We start from the raw sequence: 27,734 nt of genomic DNA, 5'->3' as shown, positions 1-27,734 counted from the left end.
GGAGAGAAATAGGAGCCATATAAATTTATGGAAGGTAGGACAGATCTACCTGCATGTGCACACGAGTGGTTATGTTATATCCCTCTGTGTGTATTAGTGACTGTGTCTGTGTGTGAACATCTGGGGGATCTTGCGGGACCAAATCCAAGAGCCAGCCTGTACTCCCATATGAGCGTTATCTGTACCTTTCCAGTGTCGGGCCATCTCCCAGCTCACTGACAATCCACTGAGAAGCTAGGCTGTCCTTGGAGCCTGAGGTAGTCACCCTGGCTCTGATTTGCTTCTCCCAGGAAGCCCAGGACATGTCCTTTCAGCGCAACCTCAGTGACCCACTGACCTGCACGGAGAGCCCACATGGGCTCTGCCAAGGCAAGTTAGTGAAGCAGCCCAGCAGAGATGGCGAGCAGTGGTAAGACCGAGTGCTGACGACGGAAGGGGAAGCGGCTCGTCACCGTCACCGCCACCTGTGGGAGGGGTTGGTGTGATTTGGAGAGCAGGCTGGCAGTATCTATGACAAGATTTTACATGTTTGTGCCTTTTGACCCAGTAACTCCTCTTCTAGGACTTTATCTTTAGGGAATAATAAAAGTTGTACACAAATATATGTAAACCAATGTTCTTTATGTTTTTTTAATAGAAAAAAAAAAATGAAAACAACCTAAAACACATAAGAATGAAAATGAGTTGAATCCATCTGGCTCATCTACGTGATGAAATACTGAACAGCCACCAAAAATGGACATATATTTATTGACAAATAAAGATGTTTATAATTATAGTCAAATGAAAAAGCACGCTATGAAAAAAAAGGTCATATAGAATAATCATATTTTGTTAAAAAAAAAAAAAAGGACATGAATAGAAGAAATGTTATAAATAAAGTTTGGAAGGAAATACACCAAAAGAATAATAGTGGTTATCAATGAGTGGTAAGATTATGAGTATATTTTCTACAACATATTTCTGTTTTCTAATATAATCATCAAATGTATATATAATTAAAATAATATAAAATTAATCATATATAATTATATATAATTAAAATAATATACAAATATATATAAATAAAATGTATATACTAATTGAAAGATAGTAAAGCTTTTTTAAAAGTCATCAGCTGTATCTGCTTGGCAGGGTGCGATCAAGATACGAGCCGTGGGATCAGGAGATGGAAACTTTTGCTTCTGCAGGATTTAATGCACAGCGGCCAGGCAGTCAGGAGCAGCAGCTCAGCCTCCCTGGACTCTCTCTCTAGGTCCTCCTCAAGGGGCCCCTTCAGTGGTGTGGGGTGAGGGCAGGTCATCCTGCCCCTGTTACACTTCTTGTCCCCTCCCAGCCCCTGGAAAGTGAGCAGCAGGACAGTCGTAGTTTAGCTGCTGACACAAGGCAAAGGGGACTCAAGATTCTATCCACTGGACCTTGGCTTCTTTATGATGAAAGGACAAGGACGAATACTTGGGTTTAGAATTGACAAACGAAACACTTCCCAGTCTAACTATGATGAAACCCTGAAGCCACGAGAAGTCATGAGACCACACTGGAGGCCAGCAGGGTGTGGCTAGTCACCTCATCCGGGCCCAGTGCTCTGAGCCAGCCACAGTGACTCACCCCTTACCGTCCTGGGCACCAGTGCCAGACATGGGCATGCCAACAGGGCCTCTAACAGCTCTGTAGCAAGTCAAACACTTCTCAAACTAACACCACCATAGCCTCTGCAGATATAGGATCCCAAACAAATAGAAATGCAGAATTGAACCACAGTGGCCCTTTGCCATCCCCTCTTAGCCAACGTGGTATTTTACCCAGCAATGGTGAGGAACCCTTTGGTGAGTCTGTGTAACACCAAAGAGGTGAGAATGGCCCGGACTCCCCTGAGCATCTCCAGAGGCCAGAGGAGTTTTGTTGCTTCTTTCTCTTGGTGGCTCTGCCTCAGGAGGTTGGGCTGAAAGATCAGCTCAAGGGGTTGGTCCAGAGGGAGTGAGGCTGAAAGCAGTGGGGGGAAGGGTGCAGGCAGAGCATCTGCAGGGCCACGTGGCATGGGGAGCATGTGTGAGGTGGGGTAGCCAGGAAGCTGTGACGGACAGGTGAGGGAGAGGTGCAGGGGGACTCCAGGCTCCCAGCCGTCCCTTTCTCCAGGTGAACTTTGGCCCTGCAGATTGTGCATTCAGTCATCTGGAAGCAGCATTTGGAGCCACCCGAGCAGCACACTGAACTATAGTTTATGTGGCTTCTGTTGACATACTATTTCTATGAGTTCTCATAGCAATTTATTTCCTAAAAGCTGCTCTGCAACCTGCCCCTGCCTTCCTGGGTCACTGTAAAGGTCGGCTCTGCTTGTGTCAAAATGTAGTGTGAGTGGGCTTCATCTGCCAGCTTCCCCTCCAAGGCCTGTGTGGCTTAACAGCCCCAGAGTAAGACCATTGACCCAGTTCTGCCCAGTAAGCAGCACGGACCTTCACTGGGCTGATTCTATGACCAATATTTAAACCTGAACCATGACAGATAGAGCTGGCTAGAAGAGCACCAGATTGCCTCACAGATACTCTGAGAGAACTGGCCTGGGGTGAAGCATGGCAGGTGCCAGGCCTTGTTAGAGCAGGTGTCTGGCCCTGTGGCCTGCCAGGAGCCAATTTTACTTCTGTGGTTTGCTTCATTCTGGAATCCCTCATCACAACTTGTCTAATATCAGGCACATATAAGGTGTTTTGAGGATGTTTCTAAAACACCCACCTGTGCTGACAAAATGCTTCAGTGACTTCCACTGACTCTGGGATAAAATGCAAACTCCCAAGGATTGCACACAAAGCCATTCAGAATCTGGGCCCGCCCACCTTTTCAATGCCCCTCTCTGAACTCTGCTATAGTCCCTTTCCAGATTGTTCTACCTTTCCTCCCCTGCCTCTTTCCATCTGGCCAATTCCTGTGCTACAAGACTTGGCCCAAACACTTCCTCCAGGAAGCCATCCTTGATTACTTCCTCCCCCGCCACTTACCTGAATTGTGTCTCCCTTCTCTGAGCTCACATAGTATCCTATGCATGCTCTATCAAAGAACTTACTATCTTTTCCTGACATTGCTGGTTCACCACACTGTCTACGTAAGCTCTTTGAGATCAGGAACTGTACTTTTTGCCTTTATATCCTTACCAAAGTGCTGGGGGGCGGGGGGCAGGAAACCTATAAATGCTTGCTAAATGAATGACTCTTGGCATAGGGATGGAAATCGTTCTGGAATCCACAAAATAGGCTATTATAGTCCTGATTTACAAAAAGGACAGTCTCTAACTTCAAGCTAGTGTGTTCGGTATAAAATTTGAGCAAGATGTTAAAACTGATTACAAAAGGCTGGTGTTCTAGAACTTAGAGAAGAAAGTAAAGACCACTAGAAGCCAACATAGGCTCAAGAAAGGTCAGGTCAGATAAGCCTTATTTCTCCAGGAACTGCAGCAGGCACAGAATACCTGGACTTCAGCAGAACATCTGAGAAGGAAAACTGGGAGGCCCTGGGCTGGGAGAGAGCTCGACTGGATGGGCTTCCAGCCGCTGAAACCCGCACAGCCTGGGAGGACCTCGAGTGGCAGCACAGGGCTTGGGGCCTGGCCTGTCATACACTGTCATTAATGAGTTGAATCAGGACACTGAGGGCAGGCTGACATAAACCTGCACCATCTGGAGGAAAGGGTAACTGTACCTCACCACTCAGAGGGGCAGCTGTTTTGATTTGTCCTCCGAGAGAAGGCCCTCAGTTGTAATCTGCAGTCTCCACAGATGCTAGCAGCGGCTTTAATGAGCTTCTCTAACTGAGCAGCCCTCAGACATCCAAAGGCTGGTTGTCAGGGTCATAACCATGATCTATGGTGTCTCAGGGACAGAGGACCCATGATAGAGGTGAGGGGGAGGCTGAATCCATCGCAGGAAAGGTTGACTAAAACACAAGCTGCCAGGGAATGGGGTGAGAGTTTGGGAGAGTGAGTTCCCTGTCACAGCAGACGATCCAGAAGAGGCTAGAAGCCCACCACGCACAGATTTGGGAGGGGCCAAAGCATCCTGAGGTCCTGAGACTCCAAGCTGCCACAGGCTGGCACCAACCTCTTCAAGCGTGCCCTGAGTTTCAGCTGTACCTGATATGGGTTTTTCCTGCTTACTAATGCCCACATTTCTTTCCTACAAGACCCAGTCCTCAGTGTTGAGGCGAAGCACACAGACAGGACCCGAGCAGAACGTGAGCCACAAAATTTGTTTTTATTATGATAATATACATATAACACAAAAATTTGCCCCTTTAATCATTTTTAAGTGTATAGTTCAGAGCCACTGAGCACATTCAGGTTGTTGTGCAACGATCACCACTGTCCATTTCCAGGATTCATCTTGTAAAACTGAAACTCTGTACCCATTAAACAGTAATTTCCTGTTCCCCTCCTCCCCGCATCCCCTGGCAACCGCCATTCTACTTTCCGTCTCTGTGAATCTGACTGCTCTAAGGTTCCTCATAAATGGATTATACAATCTTTGTCCTTTCATGTTTGGCTTATTTCACTTAGCATGATGTCCTCAAGGTTCATCCATGTGGTAGCAAGTGTCAGAATTTCCTTCCTTTGTAAGGTGAGCTACAAAATCTTTTGATTCAAACATTTCTCTGACCATGCCCTGCCCCTACCTCTGGACCTTGAGGACAGAACCACTTCCCCCTGTCATCAGAGTACACAGTACCGTGTCTGTGTATAATCGAAACGTAAATCAAGTTCTGAGGAAAAATGTCTCCCCAACCAAGCCTGTGAATTCTCTAACCTAATAATCAAGAGCTGAAGTGTGTATTCTAAAATGATAAAGAACACTTGGAGAACCTAGAAAAATGTAAATTTGGAGAAAACATTGTTTTAAAAAGTTGAGCACATTTTGCCAAGTCAGGTTTTTTTTCAAATGAGTGAATTTCAAAGGAAACTGGATTCATCTCTCCCTGTAAAGCACTTGTTAACAATCCCAAAAGCTCTGTTATAGCCAAATGTCTACATATACTCTCTTATCCTGACTTTTCAGTAGATTCCTTTGATTTAACAAGGCACTTCCTGCCAGGAGTAAACATGTTTTGAAACTCCAAGGACTGTGTGTATGCATGTGTGAATGTATTAAATATATATTATAGTTAGATATAATATTATATAGAATTGTTATGGATCCAAATATTTTTCTAGAAGGATATATACACAAAAATTGTTCACACTGGTTTGGTTTGTGGAGAGGAAACTGAGGATGGTGGAGTGGGGAAGGGTGAAAATGTTACCTTTCTGTGCTGTTGGCTTTTTCATACTGTGCTTTTTCTTTGTTTGTTGGCAGCTGGCTGGTACAGGGATCGAACCCAGGACTTTGGTGTTATCAGCACCACGCTCTGACCAACTGAGCCAACCAGCCAGCCCTTCACATTGTACCTTTTAAAAATGTTATCTAGGTATTGGTATTATAGGCGATTTTGGTTTTCTTCTTAAGTTTTCTATACCAACAAATCAACAACAGAAAATGTTGCTAAAAATCAGCTGTCATAAACAAACTCCAAGGTAACTTTAAAAAATTGACCAAATTTGAAATTAGCCAGTAGGTGTATTCTCATTACTCAGATCTTCACAGAAATCAATTTTTTTCCAAAATTACAAATAAATGATGACTATTTGGGGTTTAGTCTCAGTATCCATATCATCATTCTTAGGGAGTAAGGGAAGCATTAGGAGATATGTCAAATAAACCTTGTTTGGGCCTATGTTAAAAAACAAAACAGAATGGCTAATTTTTAATATATCCCTCTAGTCCACCATCCTGGTAATTCTCCATTAATCTCTGTATAAAATTTTCAGCTATTTGTGGTCTTACGACTGAAAAGTTTTCTTTCATGACTTGATATTTCCAAAGATCTAGGGGGGGAAACATACCAACACTAGTATCGTAAAACATTGAGCATTCATTAATGGCTATGAAATGGCAGCTCTCTGAGATATGACACTGGACATGACAAACTGCCATTTCCAAAAACACAAAAACTAATTGGCAAGGCAAGTAGGCAAGGAGGTAGCCAAGAATCCAGGACCCTCTGGAACATGGGAATAAGGAAGACCTCTAATAAGATTCCTAATGAAAAGATTTGGTAAAATACCTCTGAAGTTCAGTGAACAATATCCTGTTATCATAACGAAACCCCCCAAATCAAATGTTGCTATTGAGTCTACATGACCTGTGTTTTCATTAAGTTCCTATATGTATCTGAAAATTATTTTGGTCTAACAACAACTATCAGAAGTAAAACTAAGAGCTATTATATTTATCTGTTTAAGAACATTCCTGGTAAACTGTCGTATATATACACCATGGAATACTTCTCTGCCATAAAAAAGAATGAAATTCTCCCATTTGCAACAACATGGATGAGCCTGGAGAAACTTATGTTGAGTGAAATAAGCAAGGCACGGAGGGACAAATACCACATGTACTCACTTATAAGTGGGAGCTAAGAGATAAAGAAGAAAGGAAAGAAAGACCACAGTGGTGCATTGGACTTGCAGAGGGAAAGAACATACATAGGGATTTAAAGTGGAGTGGGGAAAGGGGGATGGGCAGGGAGGTCGGGGATAATTGAGGGGATAATTGGGTGGGGGACACAGGGTATAATCACAATTTGTGGTAATGGATATGCTGCCACTGTGGATCTGGCCATCACATCTTAGGCATGAGTGGTGACAATTTGCTTTGTACCCCATGAATATTCATAACCAATAAAAACAAAAGAAAACATTTAAACATTAAAAAAAAAAAAAAAAGAACGTTCCTGGTGCTACAAGACAAAATTAACTTGGATATGTAGTAATAAAAAAGGGGGAGGAAATCCAGAAGAGAAAAGAGTCACAGATTAGAAATATTGAGAGCTGACAAACTGTGAACTTGAGCTCCTGGATGGAAGCAGCAACGTGGCTGACATATGAGATGAAGCATTCACATAGTTATTCAAAGAAACATTGTTTATGACAGCAAAAGCTTGGAAACACCACACATCCATCACTCAGGATGTAGTTAAACTACGGCACAGCCTTCCAGTGGAATAATATGCAGCTGTAAACCAAGCGAGACGAAATTCTCCATTTACTGATATGAAAAGAAGCATAGATTGCTAAGTGAAAAAGGCAAGGTGCAGAAGAGTGGATATAAAATGCTATCTTTTGTAAGAAAGATATGATATATGTAGTAAAAGGAGAGGATGTTCCCTCAAGCCTAATCAGAGTCATTGCTCCATAAATTCCCGTCTTTCTCCTGTATCACCACCTCTCCCCTCTTTCCTGGATCACTCACAATAGCAATGTTATTTCTTGCATCTCATAAAAGTCCTTCTCCTGACCCCACTCCCCATGGCGGCTGTTGCCTCATTTCTCTGCACGTTTTTGTAACAAAATTCCCAAAAGAGACGTTTACACTTAAACTGTCTTTGACTTCTCACAAATTCCTTCTAAAACCACACTCACCTGGTTTTCACCTCCACCATGCCACTAAAACTGATTTTGCTATAAACACTAGAGATCTCCTTGTAGCTAAAGCCAGTGGTTTCATTTCCTGGTAAACAGCACTTCACTGAATGTGTCCCTTCCTCCTGCTTGAGAAGCTTCCCTTCACTGGGCGTTGGGACACCACTCTGCCCTAGTTTTCTCTCTACCTCACTGTTTGTTCCTTGTAGGTGTCTTCTGCTGGTTGTCCCCTCCCACACCCCCACCCCAGCTCTTAACATTGGAGTGTCCCAGGGCTCGGCCCTTGCTCACCTCCCCATTTCTATACGTACTCACTCCCTGGGCAATCCCACCTCGTCTTACTGCTAAATACCCTTCTTATACTGACAACGCTCAGATTCAGATCCAATACCCACTTAGCATCCTTCTTGGATGTCTAAAAGGCATTTGAAACAATTTGTGAGTGATCCAATTCCTGATCTTCACTCCCTAACTTGCTTCATCTACAGACTTCGCCATCTCAGCTGATAAAAATTCTTTTTTCCCAATTACTCAGGTCCAAAACCTGACGTCATTGATTCTTCTTTTTCTCACACCCTGTAATACCCAATCCATTAGTGCCTACTTCAAAATATACCCAGAATCTGAACACTTACTACTTCCAGTGCCCCCAGCTTTGTCTGACCCACCATCTCCTTTGGCTCGGATTATTGCAGTAGCCTCTCCCTTCAAAGTCTATTTTCAATATAGCAGCCAGAGAGAGTCTATTAAAATATAAGCCAGATCATGACACTCAAATCCTGGGGCGGGCTCCTCATTACGTTCAGAGAAAACACTAAAGTCCTACAGGCCTTGCATGATCTGTCCTCCTTCCCTCCGTCTGATCTGATCTCCTCCTCCTCCCCTGACACTCTCCACTCCAGCCGCACTTGGGTCCTTGCTCTTCCGTAAATATGATAAGCCGCTGTGCTTAGGGCCTCTGTGTGGGTTGCTCCTTCTGTCTGAAATGCTCTACCCCAGATACCCTCACAGCTGAATCCCTCACCTTATTCAAACCTTTGCTGAAAATGTTACTAACTCAGTGAAATCTACCCAGATCACCCTATTTAAAATTACGATGTGCCCCATTCACACCTCTGCATCCTCCTCCTTACTCCATTATTTTCTTATTTCTTGTGTTATCGCTTGTTGTCTCTCCCCTTCTAGATTCTACAGGCCATGAAAGTAAGGATGTATCCCTAAAACCGTGCCTAAATTACACTAGCCTAGAACATAGGAGGTGGTCAGTAAATAGATATTGAATGAAAGAATGAATTAAGAAGTACTGAAAAGATATATAAAAAAAAACTAATAAAAGTGGTGACGTAGGTGGCATGCATGGAATGCACGGGGTGGGGGGGTCAATGGTGGCCACAAGACTTCTAAATGTATACTTTTAATATCATTTTGAGTTCTAAACCATGTGAATGTTACCTGTTAAAAATAAAATCAAATTTGTAAGCAGAATCACAGTGCTAGAACAATGGAAGAATGTTAGCCCTCTTCACCTTCCACATGGAAGAGCAAGAGCACACAAGTGAGTGTTAATTACATTATTAAGAACTGGCCTGACTGGTCCCACTGCCTTGGGCATGGTCCCTGAGGAGTCTTGAAAATAAGAGACCTCTGGAAGTGGATGTAGGAGCCCAGCCCCACCCCACTCCGTTTTGTGCTGTGGGGGAGCTGGTCATCAGCAGGAACACTCACCGGCCACTCCCTGCCCCCAGCTGTTTCTCATATCAGATGAGATTTCTTACTTGTACACACTCAATTTTCTGACAGGAGACTCAATGCACACAAGAAGCTCCAGAACAGTCTGCCCAGAAATGCAGATATGACAGAGCCAGAGCCCCTGGTATTTGCAATTATTCTATTTACTGGGGAGTTATGGTTTTGAAAATGGGATTCCACATTTCTCCTACATTTATCTTCTTTCCATAATAAACGTACACACCTGGTTTTGCATTTCCTTTAGGAAATAAAGACAAGTAGACATATCACCACTGTCCTAGCACGGTGGAAACAGAAAATCTAAGAGTTAATGTGCCCAGAAGTTCACACTTCTTAAAATGTTTACGACTTTTATAAGTCTAAGCTTTGACAAGACAGAGCTCATGTATATTTCAGAAATTTTTCAGACAAGAAATTGGATGCCTTTTCCAGGGTACTGTTATGGCAGGTCTCTGGCTCTAGGACAAGCCTGGTGAGGAACTGTATCTATCACATACCTCTAGTTTGGAAACCATCACCTGGCAAATGCCCACAGCCAGTTTGTGGTGTCGCTCTGGGCTCAGCTGAAGGGGAACTATTTTACTGTCCCAGCACCCTCCTTGCTCATGAGTTAAGTTCAGACATTGCATCTACATCTTCAGGCAGGAGTCAGGGGAGCCAGGGCGGGTGGAATTCATTCAAAAGAAGTAATTCCTGGCAGAGGAGTTGGCTGTGTCCAAACGTGTCTCATTTTCAGTGTGTGTGTGGTCAAGGCTTGTGATGAAGTAGCAGTTTTTGACAGAAGCATGAAAGTGGGAGGGAAACAGCACACTGGGGGTTAAATTAGGATTTTGTTTTCCCGTCTCACTCTGTTCCCAGGTCCTTTGATTAGAGGAAACTTTGACTTCATGTTGGCTAAACTATTTCCTCTCCCTCCTTCTCTGATTTCACCCAGCTTTCTCCCTCTAGGAAGGACATCTCGGCTTGGTGACATTTCACTTCCCTAACACAACCACCTGCCCTCTGTGCAAAGGCAGAACTGAAACTTGAAGGCATACAACTGCCAATCAAGGTTGTCCTCCTAACCAGCCAGAGGACACCAGTGAGTGTTTATTACATCAAGTATCCGTATGTGTCTTGTACCTGTATTTTTCAAACTGTGCCCCAGAACACTAGTTCCTCGAGTTGATAATAACAGTTCCTAAAAGGAGAAAAGGGTTCAGTGGTCAAATAAATTGAAAAAACATTGCATACTCTCTCTCCTGGAGATACAGAGTGAACAGTAGGACAGTAAAGGTTCTTAGGTCTAGAGTAGAGGAAATTTTTAAACATTACTTATGCTGAGTTTCCCAAACTTATTTTGACAAAAAAAAAAAAAAAAAAAAAACCACCAAAACAACCCCAAAACCCAAAACCACCGAAATAATCATAACCCTTTTCTCCAGACCCCTGAAAAACACAGTAGAAATCTTATCCAATGCAATCAAGACTAAGTGTTGGTTGGTTAGTCAAAAGAAGTCAGTTAAAGTAGAGAATGCTTTACTCATGACATGCACTATCTTAAACATTTAAAAATACATAAATTTACAAATGTTTGCCAATCATCTGACATAGAGCCTAGGCCTTTTATTTGTACATATCTTCTGGTTGGAGTTCTGAGTTCTGCTTCATCTTTCTTCTATAAACTATAATAAATGTTATGTTTATATATTATATATACTATTATAATATATAATATGTATCAATATAAACTATAATATATAATATATAAACTATATATAATCTATAATATGTAACTATATATAATCTATAATCTGTAATAACTATAATCACTATATATAATATATAAACTATAATATATTGCATAATATTGTATGTCATATATAATAATATATAATATATAATACATTAATAATTAATTTATAATATAGAATATACGAATAATACAATATTTTAATATATTAACATAAAATATTATATAATATATATTAACATATAATATATATATGGCTTACAATTTCTAATTTTGTTTGTTTTTGGTGAGAGAACTTAAAGACCATGAAAATCCAGATGCATCATTTTGTACATTTTCACAATTTGCCTAATCTTTTCAGACATCTGTCCCATAACCAATTTGATTACTTTTTCTAAATAACTAGCTTTTAATTAAACTTTTTCAAAACTTTCTACTTAGTTTTTCAAAACTTTTTAAGAAAATAAACTTAATTTTTTTAAAGAGCAGTTTTAGGTTCACAGAAAAATTGAAGGGGAAAGTACAGAGAGTTCCCATAAGCCCCCAGCCCTCACACACCCACAGCCTCCCCTACCATCAACCTCCTGCACCAGAGCAGTGCATTTGTTACACTCAAGGGACCTACATTTATACATTATTATCATCAATGTCCATAGTTTACCTCAGAGTGGTGTACATTCTATGGGTTTTAACAAATGTGTAATGCCATGTATCTACCATTATAGTATCATACAGAGTAGTTTCACTGCCTTAAAAATTCTCTGTGCTCTGCCTATCCTGCCCTACTACCCCCTTACTACTGGCAACCACTGATTTTTTATTGTCTCCATAGTTTTGCTTTTTCCAGAATGTCATATAGTTGGAAACATACAATTTGTTGCCTTTTTAGACTGGCTTCTTTCACTTAGTAATATGCATTCAAGCTTCCTCTATGCCTTTTCATGGGTTAACAGCTCTTTTTTCTTTTTTTTTAAAGATGACTGGTAAGGGGATCTTAACCCTTGACTTGGTGTTGTCAGCACCACGCTCTCTGAAGTGAGCTGACCGGCCATCCCTATATGGGATCTGAACCCGTGGCCTTGGTGTTATCAGCACCACACTCTCCCAAGTGAGCCACGGGCTGGCCCCTAGCTCATTTCTTTTTAATGCTGAATAATATTCCATTGACTGGATGTACCACCGTTTATCTATTTCAACTTAGTTTTTATAGAACCAGATTTCTTTTTGTACTCCTATTTCATTGGTTTACATAATTTTTAATTAAATTATGCAAACATAATGACAAAACTGGCATAAATAGGTTTGGAGCAAACAATAATCAATGATGGTAGGTAAACATATGCAACCCAAAACTGACTAGTGAGTACTTTGCCAGCTTGCATTACCAAGGGAATGGAAAACTTCAGGTAACCGTTGAGTCTGTTTGTGAAGCATGGTTGAGAGAAATACTGCATTAATATGTTGAGAAACTTGTGTTCCATTGCACACTGCTGGGGAAATGCTGGTCAAGGCCATGCTTTTCTAACTGTTTTGATTATGCTTCTCTCAAGAAAAATGTTTTTGATGATTACCTTTAATATATGTGTATGTATATTTTATTATATCATGTTATATTTATACTATTTTATATTAATATTATATTTTATTTTATTTATATGCATTTATAACCTCCTACAGCTAATATCACAAAGCACCATGTACTCAGGGTGAGGTTCATCAACAATGAGAATGGATCTCAATCCACATTTCCAGTAAATTCTCTGGCCTTTCAAATACGTGACTTTATGCATTCAGTAAGACCCATAGAACTGTACAACACAAAGAGGGAACCCTAATGTAAACTTTAGTTAATAATAATGTATCAATATTGGTTCATAGGGCCGAGCCCGTGGCGCACTCGGTAGAGTGCTGCACTGGGAGCGCAGCGACGCTCCAGCCGCGGGTTCAGATCCTATATAGGAATGGCCGGTGCACTCACTGGCTGAGTGCCGGTCACGAAAAAGACAAAAAATATATATATATATTGGCTCATAAATGTAACAAATGTACCACTCTAATGTAAGATGTCAATAAAAGGAGAAACTGTATGTGTGTGGGGCGGGGGTGTAGGCGAACCATCCGTACGTTCTGCTCAATTTTTCTGGAAACTTAAAACTTCTATAAAAATAAAAAAAATAAAGTTTATTACAAAAACTAAAATTTTTATCTGACTTCTTATCAGATGTGATTAGATTATATTTTTTAACCTCATAATGTGGCTGGGACAAGCAGGTACCAGGATTATAAGTATCACCCCATCGTCACTTCAGGACACCTCAATGTGGAATGTGACATGTGACTCCTTACATATGGCCTTAATCTATTTAGAAGATATAGTATTTTCTTCCCATACTCCTGGGATATATGCACTCCACTTTGGAGACTGTTGGTCTTATAACTGCTTAGAGAAAACTAGAAAATCAATTAAAAATCACTTCGATGCCTCAATATCAAAGATGGAGGATGGCAGAGCTTTTTTGAATCAATGGAGCCCATCTCTCCACTAAGGCAAGCCCTGAGGCTGAACAAGGATGTCTGGAGCCACTACCGATAGTTCTCAGGGGAGCACTAGCTCAGCTACCAATAACTATCACCAGGTTTGGATGCCACATTTTCAGAGGCTCACTGACAAACTGGAAACTCATTCAGAAGATGTATTGAAAAATTAAGCTCCAAGACAAGGTGGGGAGTAATGAAGGAGGTATAGGGAGAGAAGTATTCCAGGGTTCCTTTTTGGCAGGTATTAATGTAAACACTAGAGTCAGCCAACAGGTAAAGAGGAGACCCTGAGAGAAAGGACAAGAGCCTCTGCTGTCCCACTGGTTCTCAATACTTTTCGTTCCTAACTCCCTTTGGAGACATCTCCAGCCCCTAACTCCCTTTGGAGACATCTCCAGCCCCGAGCTAAGCTTGACCACAAAAGATGCTCTGTGCATGAAGAAGCAGGCCCTTCTCTGAAGCCGCATGTGCTCTGGCTACTTCTTGCTGCTGAGATGAAGAGTAGGTGGGTGGGGATTCCAAGGTTTTATTGTCGTCTTTGAAGGTACCCAGCCCACGGAGGTCTCAAGAAGATGAAATTGAACATATATATATACATAAGCACTCTTGGCAGACAGTGGAGACTCAATTGCTTGCACTGTGGGAACTCAGTAGAGGAGAAGACCCAGGCCTCCACATTGAGCCATGCCAAAGAGTAAAAATCAAACCCAAACACAACAACTGTTCCTGCCAATATTGCCATTTATTTTGAAAGTCTTGTAAATATAGAATGCAAAGCACAGCTGACAAGTGCCCTGCACAAGGCAGCACAGCCACAAAGCAAAGATATTTCCTTCGTCCCACCACCCTGGTGTCTCATGAGAGCCCCAGCTCTGAAAAACTGCAGATGGCTGCACCTGCCACGTGCTTCTGGATTTTCTCCAAGGACTCAGAAGGGAGTGGCCTGGCTGCAACAAACATAGCAAAAACAACAGTGCTTTGTGTCTTGTTAAATGTTCTGTAACTGGAGCTTAATCACGCTCAGCTCTCTGGTGACATTTTGAGACGCCCAGCTGGAGAGTGGCTTGCCCTCTCATTGCACAGCCTTTCCCCAAAGCCCTGTTTACAGAATTCAGTTACTCAGAGCACTGGCAAAATGACAAGGCCTTAGCTGAGGACAGAGGAAATTAACATTACAATGTCTGTGAACTTCGTCTCAAAAGGAAAATCTAATTTATTTTGCTGGGCAGACAACTCCTTCTTAGCTCGAAGGTTATGGATTTTCCTAAGGAATTATTAGCTATTAGGAATAGACATTGTAGTTCAGACAGGATCAGGTACATAATCTGCAGGGGCTGGTGCAAAATAAAAATGCAGGGCCTCTTATCCAAGAAAGTGGGGAAAAGGTGCCACTATAGGTACTAAAATATAAAGCTTTTTCTTCTGCAGTCTCTCTCTTGACCTATCATGGTATTTTTATCGGCTTTAATTTTGCAATCCCTTGGGCCTGGGAATGCTCATGGGGCAAGTGAGACCCTCATAAGTACCCAGTGGCCCTGCCTGTGACTCAGTGCATGAAAGCACATGACCAACCAGCTACCAGACTAAGGCAACATGCCCCACCTAGGGGCAGAGAAGTTGAGCCAGGCATCTCCCCTCCCCACAGGCTCAGCACCTGAATGCACTCCAAGGGGACTGCAACCTCTGTCTTGGGACATTATAGGTACCCAGGGGTGGGCAAGAGGCTCACCCTCACTGAGTTACCCATTGAGCACACCATGGTGCTGCTAGCCTGGGTTCCCTGAGACGCTGCTAGGTGCACATGCCTGACGCTGAAACTCCCTGTGCCCAGGTCTCCACCAGGGGTGGAGGGTGGAAGTTATTGCTGGGTGGGAATGGGAAGGGGGAGGTTAGGAATCCCAGGATGCCAGACAGCAGAGGAGCAGGTGGCTGAGAACCCCTCCAGGAGAGGTTGGAAGGCAGCAGGAGATAGGACTGTGCATGAGCCAAAGATCCATGTCCTCAGTGCATGTTACATTGGCTTGTTGAGCTTTACTTACAAAACACAAATTCTAAGCTAAAATTATTAAGAGTTTCAAGATGGCAACCACAGAGCACTAAACCCCAAGTGTCCCCTGCAACCTGTGTGAGTGCACGGGTCACATGCCCATCAAGTGGCTCTGAGTTTACACCTTACACAAAAAGAAACAATTCTGATGTCTTTTGCACCGTAAGTTGATATATATTTGTATGGTTTTGACTTTTATATGTCATATATGTAATATTTATACACTTATACATATTACCAAGAAGAAAGGCTTTATATGTGTTTCCCTTATTTCAATTTTTACTTCAGTTATGAGCTAATCAGCAGAACTGAAACTGAAGTTAACATATGTTTTCTATTTAAAAGACTTTTAAGTGGAAGGAAATATACTGAATTGTTAATAGTACTTCTCTCTGGGTAAAGATGTGAAAGGTAATTTTTACATCATTTTCTGGGCATTGCAGTGTTTTCTACAACGAATATGGATACATGGATTGTTTCAATAATTAGGAAAAACCAATAAATGTTATTTTGTGAATAAAAAAACGTACTTTACCTGTAGGGACAGTACATTCCTCCTTGGACTTTTCTGCTAAAACGAGTGTCATCTCTTTGTTAACTTTTCTTAATACCTCCTGGATCATATGAATTTAAAAATTTTCCAGACGTTTCTGAAGCTACAGTAAGTATAGGTCAAGAGTCATTTTCTATGTTTAGCTTATACTCTGGGCCGCTAAGTCAAATTCCTGCAGAAGGGCTCTAGGGTAGTTCCTGTCCCTCAGCCACTCTCTCCCTGGGAAGAAGGAAGGTTTCCTTTCTTGGGTTCTCACGTGTTTCTGAAGGGTACATACATCTCTTTGGAGAACAACATCTTCTCTTCCTGGCCCACATCATGGCTGATAAAATACAATCCTTTTTACCAAGTTCTGCTAAAATTTCAAAGTGCTCAATTACTGAGATGACCTCCTATCTTTGGGGGTCTCTAAATGTGGCCAGGAATTTTGTGAGCTGTCATTATGAGAGAAGCCTTCAGGTCTGTAACTTGATTTAGACACCAAGGAGGATTTCCCCAAAAGATTTAAAACTCTAGACATGACAAAAGAAAACTCTGTTCCAGTAACTGTTGGAGTGTATGTTTTCCCCTGCCGGAGCCCCAGTGCTGGAGAGGAACCAGGGTTCAGAGGGTAAACAGTGGGGCTGGCACTGGGTGGGTGTAGGGGCTGACTTCTCCTGCTGCTCAGTAGACAGGCAGCTCTGCACTGACAGCCAAACAGCCAGAGGCTTTACTTCCCTGTTACAGTGAGCCCAGCCACACGGAGCCTGTGTCCCAGGGCCAAGCTGAGCAAAGATTTGGGAAAACAACTCCACACAGATCATCTAACACACACCAAATGAGCTAATGTGTAAATTGCATTTTCTTATTCTCAGGAAAACAATTTCTAAGGAGCTGTTTCATTTCCATGTGGATATTTAAGTGCTGGATTTGCTGTTGTATGAAGATAATAGTGGTTATGTTTTCTACTGTCTTTCTTGAGAAGGTGCACCTCAATTTGAGGAAAATCAAACTAATGAAAATCTAGACTTACAGAATTGAGAAAGGAAGGGGTAGTTATGGTTTCATCAAAGCCCCACGTCTTCCAATACTTAATTCTCCTTCTCTCCACCCCCAGCCTGTTTAATGATTTCCAACCTTTCAATTTACACTTAAGTGCTTAGGAAAAAAACACCATTTGAGTTTATCTGTAGTTTTACATGCTAATGCCATAACGCAAGTTTCCAAAGCCAAATTCAAAATAGCTCCTGCATACCTGATGAGTTTTTTTTGTTTTTGTTTTTTAAAGTTGACCAGTAAGGGGATCTTAACCCTGACTTGGTGTTGTTAGCACCATGCTCTCCCAAATGAGCCAACCAGCCATCCCTATATAGGGATCCGAACCCACGGCCTTGGTGTTATCAACACCACACTCTTCCAAGTGAGCCCCGGGCCAGCCCTCCTGCTGAGTTTTTATTTCAACTTCTGAAGCTCCTTTTGGGGGAAGAATAGACTATTTATCACAATTCCTTCAAATTCATCTTCTTTCCTTCCTCATCTGCCTAGCTATAGCTTTCATGCTGGGGTTATAGAATATCAGTTCTATGAAAGAAGAGAGAGAAATTAGCAAACACTTTTTTTCTTATTCTGATTCTGACAATTATTTTCATTTATTTTCTGTTCACTATCATTATGTAAAAACCTCCCAACCTATTCACAGATACTCACATCAACATCTAAATTTACCATAGTTGCCTCTCCCTTAGTCAATGTTAAATCCTGAGGCCTTTTCCCATTGGGAACATATAATTTTGGTCCTTGTTCCTCAAAATATTGACAAGTCTTCTCATTCTCTAGTTACCAGGAATACCGACTGTAATAACTTAATAAGATAGGTAATTCTGACTATGCCAAAGCGAGCCTTTTAAAACTGGGTAAGGTCCAGGGCGGTAGGTGGGTGCTTAGTAAATGCTTATTTGATAACAGACACATGGCAGAAGTCACAGGCCTTTCCTGCCAGCTCAATCATCCCGGTCAATGCCTGCAGGTGCTACAATGCCCTACCACCCGCAGACCTAAGGCCTCACGCTGCATGTGCCATATTGTACCTCGGGCTGCAATGCCTTAAGCTCTCAGAGACTCAGCACTTGGGTCTAATGGGGCAGAGAACAAGGGGAAGTTCCTAACAGTAGCGGCTCACCACCCAGAGTCCCAGGGATCCTATGAGCTAAAAAACTTAGAGTCAGCACTTTGGGGGTCTCTTCATAAGTACAAGTTCCTAGGCACAGACTCTAGGGACAGTGTAGCTCAGTGGAATCCAGCTCTGTCCCCACAGTTAATACAACTCAGCTTTACTTGTAAAGCACTGCTTGCAGAGAATATTGCTAGCTTTACTGGACTCAGTGGAGCGAGGCGTACCAGGATTCATGGACCAAATCTCACCCTCTAGCAAGCGGCAGGAATCTGCCAAGCCCCAGTCTCTATTCATTGATGTGAACTTCCAACACTCACTCATAGAGCTCTGAGAACTGTTTGTGGAGAGAGACGGAGTTGATGTCCTGGCCTCGCAGCTTGAGTTGGACCCAGTGCTCCTTTAGCACTTCCAGCTGCTTCCACAGTATCAGAAACAATCTCAGCAAAGCAAGGGACATCACTGCCGCGTGGGGGCCCTGCAGCAGTTCGGAGGCCTTTGGGCTGCTTTGGATTTGACTTCTGAATCCTGGCATTTTGGACAAATCTGGTTGAAAGCATTACAGAAATCTTTCTTTATTGACCATGGACAGATACAGGATAACTTTTTACATGCAGCCCATGCGAAACAAAATCCTTGGAGAATGAATTTTCTCCCCAGGAGGAATGGCTTACAGGCCTGCAGCACATGCAGAGGTAAGAGAGGTTGAGCATTCTTCCTGAACAGACATACAGAAAGGATGGAAATGTCTCAATCTCAGCTTTCTGCTTGGGTCTTGAACCATTCATTTTTAAAACTCTCTTACTTGCACACTATCTTTTTATCTGCCTTTAAATTGACGCTTTCATGTTTAGCCTCTGCATTCTGGAAAGCATTCTTCAGCACACTTGAGATTTAAGTCTCCATCATGGTAGGGCTATAATACAACTTCTCATTAGGATTTTACCCACTTTATGGATAAGGAAGTGGAAACTTAAGTTTATGCCATCTCCTGTTCCTTCACCTATCTTTTAAAAATTAGGCAGAGATCATTTTTCTTAATTTAAATTTATTAATAGGCAATTTTAATCTAAAATTATGATTTCTTCATTCATTCATTGATGCTTTCCTTATGTAAGCATTTGTTGAGCTGCTGCTATTAGCCCTGGAGATGTAGAAGTATTCAGGCCCCTGCCCGATGAGGGAGGATGGAGAAAGTTGACAAACCCAAGAGATATTAAAACAATAGGATAGTAAAACTTCGTGTCTGGTTGTGGGGTATGACAGAGAGAAGTCAAATATGGTGCCCAGATTTTCTGGCTCAGGCAACTGGGCAGGTGGCAGTTAATTGACAGAGATTACAGGAGGAAGAACAAGTTTTAGTGGGGCAAAATGTCTCTGTGATGGGACATATTGTCTCTGTGATGGAACAAGAGGAGATGTCCAGGAGGCAGTTGAGCACCCGTGTATGAATCTGATAGGACCGAGATTTGGGCTAGACATAAAGATTTTGGAGTCATCACAGGTAAATGTTATCAAAGTTATAAAAGTAGATGGGTTTGCCTAGGGAGAGGGTGAGGAATGGAGCAACGCAGTGAACAGAAATATGAGGGCCCCCCTGGGCCAGCTGGACTGTGTGGGTAGAATCTGGATTTCTCTCTTCTCTAGTCATGTGACTTTGGCAGGGTTACTTAACCCTTCTGAGCCTTGGTTTTCTTATCTATAAGATGAGAATAATTAAAATACCTACCTCATGAAACTATTTGTTAAATAAATTAATACATGTAAGGCACTCTGAACAGACCTCAACTCATGGGCAATAATGGTATTAATAGTATTCAGGGCTGACTTATGGCATAGGCAGAGAAGGCACAGTGCCTAGGGCTCACAAATTGTTTTAACTTATTTTAAAATAAGAAAAAAGAAGTTTTAGGTTAAATAAAATTCTTTGATACGTGATATTAAAACATTTTTCTTTATACTAACACAATTGTAAAATATAACTTTTAATGTTCTTTCTGTTTGTTTGTTTGTTTTATGGAGGAAGGGACCCACAAAGACAAAACAGCTAGGGCCCATGAAAGCCAAATGTGGCCCTGGTAGTAGTAGCAGTGGGACAGACCCTGAAAAGCAACATTTAGGGATTGGCAGAGGAAGAGGTCCCTACAGAGGACCCTGAGGAGTGGCCAGAGATGTCGGAGGAAAGCTAGGAGAGAGTCACACGGTGGAAACGCAGGGCAGAGAAGCTTCAAGGACACTGTGTCAAATGCTGCAATGTGGTCAGGGAGGAAGGGGAATGAAAAGTAACCAGGGGATTCAGTGGCAAGGACCATGGTGCGAGCGTGGATTCAGCGGTGAGATGGGGAAGACGGCAATGTTTGGAGGGGTGGATGGAAGGTAGGGAAATGAGATGACAGGTGTAGGCATCTCTCAGCGAGTTTGGTTCTGACAAGGAGACTATTTAAATGCAGGCACCAGCTAGTTTATGGCATCCAAACATGTCTCTGCCTGGTTCTCAAATACATGCAGAATTGTTCAAAGTTAGGATTCTAGGCAGGCAGTGGCTCTAGTACCTTAGAGCTTCAGAGGGATAATTCCAGAGGAGGGAGTGCTTGCCTAGGAGTCCGTAGGCCAGTTGAGGGATGTGGAAAACAGCCCAGGCCTGAGACGTTCATGCCTCTCTGGCCCTTCCAATTCCAGTCCTAAATGTATGACTCATAAGGAAAACATCCGGTTGGAGCACTTGTTTCATTTGGTTTCAATGGACCTCCTATAACCTCTGTTCTATTTTTAAAATGAAAAGAAATAGATATACCACTGATCATGAGACTTAGTGATAAGAAAATACTCTGGAGTGGCGTTCACAGGCCACCCCTGCTTCACTGTTGTTCCTGGGTGACATTAGTACAGTCCTGGGACCCACTAGGAGAGGCTGTCAGAAAGATGTGGCTTTCTAACCCATATCCCAAACAGGAACGTCCTTCAGTACAGCACAGCACTGCCGATTATATAGACTGTTCACTGGGAATACCTTTGGTGTGCCTTTGTCCGGTGAGGCCTGCTGTCCTGGGAAACCTGCCACCATCACATCATAGCTGCTCAGCAGCACATCTTCCATCAGCAGTGGCATGTCCACCAGCTCTCTATGAGCCACCTCACGGTCACGGTCACCCAGCCCACAGAGGCACAGCTGAGAAAACAAAAAGCAAAAAACAAAACTCACCCATTTTGAAGACTTCCATGTATCTTTCACATACGGTTTTAGGGAAGAAGACTAGGAGTAACTGTATTTAGAAGCCCCACCCTCTTGACTATAAAACCATTTTTAGCTTGAAGTCTTCCTTGAATATATCAGACTTTTGGCTCTGTATGGGAGTACCAAGTTTCTCAGCACTTACAGCAGATTGGCACATGGTGAATATATAGTGTGACATCAGTTTTCCTTTAAAAATATAGATATAAACACATGTGTATGCATAGGGAAAATACTGAGGGAAAAAAACTAAAATGTGAACTGTGATTGTCTCTTAGTGGTAGGACTGGGACGACGATTGATTTTTTGTTTAACCACGTTCACTATTTTTCTTAAAAAACAAAGCAAAACACAAAACACCTTTTTATTTATGGAGAATTTTGAACATATGCAAAAGCAAACAGAAGAGCTCCCATCACCCAGCCTCAACAACCATCATCCAATGGCCAGTCCTGCCCCACTCCATCCCACTCCCCACCTTTATGTTATTTTGAAGCAAATCTATGGTTAATTTGTATGTTATTCTTAACACTTTTCTATTTTTTATACTTTAAAAAATAAAAATATAACAATATTTACTTAAATAATCAGGGGAAAACATATAATAATTAGAAGAAATAAATAAAAGAAACAATTTAGAAGAATTAAAATATTGGCAATGAAAAACAAAACAATTAAAATAATTTCTCCTCATAAGTCTTGCTTAACAAGTTTCTTTTTCCCCTCTCTTTATAGGCAGGTCAGGAGTCACACACCTGCCAGCCTGGGAGTTTTTCTAAGAGGCCTAGGCCACTCTCCCAGGTCACTACTGCCATGTGAACTTCAGCTGAGTCTATAACCAAGGACAAGACCAGCTGAGACCGTGATTCTCTTCTATCACAAGGAAACATAACTCACCCTATGGCACTGGGTTTACAGATTCATAATCAAACACCCAGCTTATTTCATAAATTATTCATCACTGCATAGAGGACAGAGGATCTGACCTTTGGACCCAATAACACCCAGCTCTGCAGTCCGTGTTCAGTTCTCTCTGCAACAAGTGAGAAGATCTATCCTACCTGCATATTATATATTCCAGGGTATCTGGGCTGCTACTTGTAACTGGAAATGGTCCTCCATCTTCCAAAAATGTTCTCCAAGGGAACAGCACTAATGCCTAAAAGAACCAAATAATAAACATGATAATGCTGTACTGTGTCCAGAAGTAATAGGCTTTTGTATATGAATAGAATATCTGTGTCTGCATCCCCAAAACACTGTTGAATGATTTATTTATTACATGGAAATTCTTCTTGATAGATTGTAGATTCTTCTCGATAGAGAAGATAGTAATAATTTATTTTTTAAATTGTTTTTTCAGCAGATGGCAAAACCCAGCAGTTTACTTAAGGTTGCAATGTCACTAATCAGCACGACCATTCAGAAGTTCCAAAACAGTGTAACACCAATGAGACATATTTATAATCAACAAAGTAAACTTACTGACGTACTTTCAGGATTAGGAACCTTGAAAAGTTGCCCTTCATTACGACTGTGTTCCAATTTTAGGTAACAACTCAAGACAAATGCTGCAAGGTATTACATGCAGATCATGCTCTTCTCCACATCACTGCCCAACAGCCAAGGCACCCACTCCTTGTGGTACCATGTGCAGCCCTGGATCTAGTGGGCCTATTCTCCTGACCCCGTTCTATACTTCCAGACTTGGTGCTGGCTTTTGTCAGTCCCTGGAATTAGAGTTGATTTTGGTAGCAGGGAGTCAGGACACATGCATTCACCTAATCCCATGCAACACCCAAAGGCAGAAGAGGCAGGCCCAATAGTCATGGTCCAATCCTGGCTTCTGGATTTATATGAGGGTCACTGTCTTGTAGCTACAGAAGTTAGAAGTATGGGACTAGCTTGGAGTTAGTGTTGGTGTCACTTGGCTTAGCTTTCTAATATTAGAACATTAAGTTGGAGACCTGGGTTTGTAAGGTTGTTGTAAAGGTATGCCCACACATTTGATACTTCTCCCATCAAGAGGTGGAGCTTAATTCTCCTCCCATTGAGTGTGGGCTGGACTTAGTGACTCACTTCTAAAGAAGAGAATATGACAACCTGAGATTGGGTAATAAAAAGACTGTGACTTCCATCGTGGGTTCTCTCTCTTTTTCTCTCTATGAATGCTTGCTCTGGGGGACACCATTGGCCACGTTGTGAGGAAGCTCTATAAACTTGGAAGTGGATCTTCTGATGCCTACCAACAGCCATAGGAGTGAACTCGGAAGCAGATTCTCCTCCAGTTGAGCCTTGAGATGACTGTAGCCCTGGCCAGCACCTTGGTTGCAGCCTCATGAGAGACTTTAGCCAGAACTACCCGTCTAAGCTGTTCCTCGATTCTTGATCCTCAGAAACTAAGTGAAATAATGGATATTTATTATTTAATTTGGTAAATTTTGGGGTAATTTATGACTACTCCCCAATAAAATATATGACTAATACAGTTTGTGACCTGGTGCTGCCAGGACTCTGACTCTGGCAGTAGTCTCTACTCTCCAGTAGTCTGACTCTGGCTTTCCTGAACCTTGAGCTCTTTAGGTAGAAGGAGGCCTATGAACAACAGTAGTTGCCAGGATTACATTCAACAATACATGTTGTAACCAGGACTATTCAAAACTCAGCTACTGACCTAATCATGTATTTTAATTGCTATCATTCTTATTTATTAAATGGAAAAGATGAAGTGTTAGTTTTGCTGTTAGCTGTGAGTAGAGAGGCTTTTGTCCTGACCAGCCTGTTGAACATTTGGAGGTAAAGACCCTGACTGGGATTAACAGTTGTCCATGGGGGCCCAGACGCTCCTGTGAGTGAGTGAGAGTGAGTGAATGACTGAGGGAATGAATGAGTGAGTGAATAAGTGAGTGAACAAGTGAGTGAGTGAATGAGTGAATGAGTGAGGGAACATGTGAGTGAATGACTCAGTGAATAAGTGAATGAGTGAATGAACTAGTGAGTGAATGAGTGAGTGAGTGAGTGAATAAGTGAAGGAATGAGTGAGTGAATAAGTGGAGTGAGTGAATGAGTGAGTAAGAGTGAGTGAATGACTGAGGGAATGAATGAGTGAGTGAATGAATGAGTGAACAAGTGAGTGAATGAGTGAGGGAATGAATAAGTGAACATGTGAATGAGTGAATGAGTGAATGAACAAGTGAGTGAATGAGTGAATAAATGAATGAATGAGTGAGTGAATAAGGGAAGGAGTGAGTGAGTAAGTGAGTGAAGGGGAGCCAACGAAGACTGATGGGCATTAAAGCATTAAGAGCCCCTGCAAATATTAAACCAAATGGAAACAAAATGACAAAATCTCCTACATACACACACCTTTCATAGGTGTGGAAATACCTCTGAACACACCTGGAGGCTCCATGGGTCCAGAGGCTGGGGCAGGCTGAGCTATGAAGCAAAAAAGCTCTTCACAAGAGAGTTGCCCAGTGGCAGCGACCCATGGTACATGCCGTCTGTGACAGACTGGTAGGTGAGGACATCTCCAGCAGCCAAAAACATTCTTCTACCAAAACATGGGGGCAAATTTCATTAAAAGCAGTTACTTAAGCTTCTACAGCTCAAAACTTTCTTCAAAGTTACTATAGCAGGATGACAATTTGAAATGTTAACAGGTCCCTTCCTCAGCCACCATTCTTTACATGATGACCTTCGCTCTCACGGTTCACAGCCCTCAAGGGGAGCTTGGTATTCTCTAGACTAGCACCGTCCCAGATCTTTCTGCAGTGCTGCAAATGTCCTGTATCACATTGTCCAATATGATAGCCACCGGCCACATGTGGCTGTTGAGCATTTGAAATGTGACTCCTGTAACTAAGGAGTAAAATTTTCAGTTTATTTCATGTAAATTAATATTAATTTCATTTTGATTAAAGAGCCACATGTGGCTACTGAATTGAACAGTGTAGCAATAGCTCTAGAAAAAAGATATCAACTGTTTATTGAATTATTTTAAGACCAATACCTTATACAACAGTTCCTGATATGTAAAACCAAAATTTAAATTAAATAATAAGAGCCTGGGGTTTGAGAGAAAAAGAATTTTTGTTTTGTTTTGTTTTAAACAAAACTTGGCTTTGCATATCAAGAACCACAAGCCCTGAAGACTAGAACATGAAATGTACACCATAAGTCAGAGAGAAGGAAGTACACGTGATAAATTAGGATGATTTTCTTGCCCACAAGGAAGTAGGGGTTTAGAAAGTAAGGAAAGACTATCTCTGGAGCTTGGCTGTAGTGGACGCCTAAGAAGAGATGTTGACATAGGATAAGTTGGGGGGGAGGGTATCTCAGAGCAAAAGGGACCTTTGGCCTGGATCCTCCATGAGTACGGCCCAAGTCTTGCACACAGCAGACACCAAAGAGAAGTCAATCAGCAATGGCTGAGGTCATTGTCAGCACTGATGGCAATGAGGTGGCCTCCCAGAGACTAGCAGACCCTCAAAGTCGGGGGATAGACCTGGGAGTGTCTGAGCCCCGAAAAGTGGGTGTCCAGGAGGGATGTTGAACAGCAGGCCAACCAGAAGAGGCCTCGAGGTAGACCAGATAATCTACAACAGAGACAGGTGAAATCGCGGCTCCCCCCTGCCTGCCAGGACGACTTACTAGCACGCTCAGGACCTTAGACCTCCTCTGAGAGGAATGAAGAAGAAGGTGTGATGTGAGACCTAAAATTAAGATCCAATATTATGTGCTGCCTTGACATCTGGCAAAACTGGAGAGCCTTGGAGGGCCTAACCACAAGTTCCCCTCCCCACTCTGCTCCCACAGATAAGACCCCCAGCCAGACAGCCCTCCTCATCAAAGGGACCACATGCAGTCTCTGCTTCCCCCCCCCCCCCCCCCAAGTAGAGTAGCGATTTCAGTTCCCTGCCAGACCGTGGACTTATTCAAAGAAATCAATCATATCCTGCTGTGAGAACCAGGGAACACCCAGCCTCTTGATACTACAGAGCCTGCCTCCCACAGCCTCTGCATGTTCCCCTGTTCCCAAGTGGCCCTGCATGGCACGCGTCGTGCTCTTCCCCTGGGCTGTGAGTATATGTGACTAACAGACTGCTGTCGATCTCATCTGTCCAGCGTTTAGCGTTGTGTTCAGCCATCCCCACCACCCTAGGGTGGAATCCTTCCCTCACCAACAGGGTGAATAGGAGGCAATTAACCCAAAGGGAAAGGAGAGAATCTTGAATAAAGTCATTTCAAATGTCAAACTGACCCGATGACATGGCACTGGAAAGTTCAATCTTTTTGTCATCAGTGAAAGTAGGGACTTCAGAACTTAAGTTTAAAGACAGGTAAAGGGGGCTCTGCTGTATTAGGATAAAAATCATACCACCTCTTTCACATGTTAATGAGAATTAACAGAAGATTGCTGAGTACTATTATATACTGACATGCTGGATAAAATATCTGATTTAGCATGATTGCTCAAGGATGGAGCTTGGAGTTGCCTGAAAGATATAGAAACATTTTCTGCCATTTCTCCTATCTTTCACATATTTTCTCATGAATGGGCCTGCCAAGGGACCCACAATTCACTCAACACCCATGTGACAGTGATAGGTCAAGCACCTACTAGGTCTAAGACATTGTGGCAGGAAATGTGTGCGTCCCACATGGGCTCTGACCTTCCAGCCAGTAGGGCCCAGTGAGGCAGAGCTCATTACCCAGCTGCTTCTGACCTTCCTCTAGACTCTGAAGGCACTTTATACACACACACACCACCTCTCCTATGGCACTTACAGTGTATATATGTCTACTTAAAATGATGGTACCAAAAAGCAGAACATTCTAAAGGAAACATGCATTTTCAGTTCAAACCAAGAGCAGAGTTCCCAGCACGACCTCTTCCTGGTTGGCTCCTTTCGCGTCATTCCTGCTCATCTCTGCCACCAATCCATGGAATTATTTCTCTCTCTCAGCCTTTGGGTCCAGCTTGGTTATCATCTTAATTGTTCAGTCCTTGACGTCCTCTCTTATCTGGGCAAGTTTGTGCAGAACTTTGGAATGACCAAGGACCAGAAGTGACCACAATTCCTGGCAGAGTTTTAGAGTCCCAAACAGAGCTTTGTGCGCATGGATGCTTGGAGACTACTCCACAACTATCATCAGTACGGTTTAGATGTAAATGTGACACTACTCTGCGCGACAGAATCATAGAGAATGGTGCACTCTCTGGAGAGACC

General features: G+C 42.4%; 1 non-coding gene and 1 pseudogene across 1 annotated transcript; both read right to left on the bottom strand.

Annotated features, from left to right (window-relative positions):
- LOC134379124 (uncharacterized) overlaps positions 1–27,734 on the bottom strand; it is a 153,272-nt pseudogene that overhangs the window by 18,548 nt on the left and 106,990 nt on the right.
- On the bottom strand, positions 5,338–5,411 carry TRNAI-GAU (transfer RNA isoleucine (anticodon GAU)). Its single transcript has one exon. It is a non-coding gene; the product is annotated as a tRNA-Ile (tRNA).

The sequence above is a fragment of the Cynocephalus volans genome, chromosome 5 (genome assembly GCF_027409185.1).
Source record: "Cynocephalus volans isolate mCynVol1 chromosome 5, mCynVol1.pri, whole genome shotgun sequence".
In the NCBI taxonomy this organism is placed as follows: Eukaryota; Metazoa; Chordata; class Mammalia; order Dermoptera; family Cynocephalidae; genus Cynocephalus; species Cynocephalus volans.
This window is presented reverse-complemented; position numbering and strand designations above follow the sequence as displayed.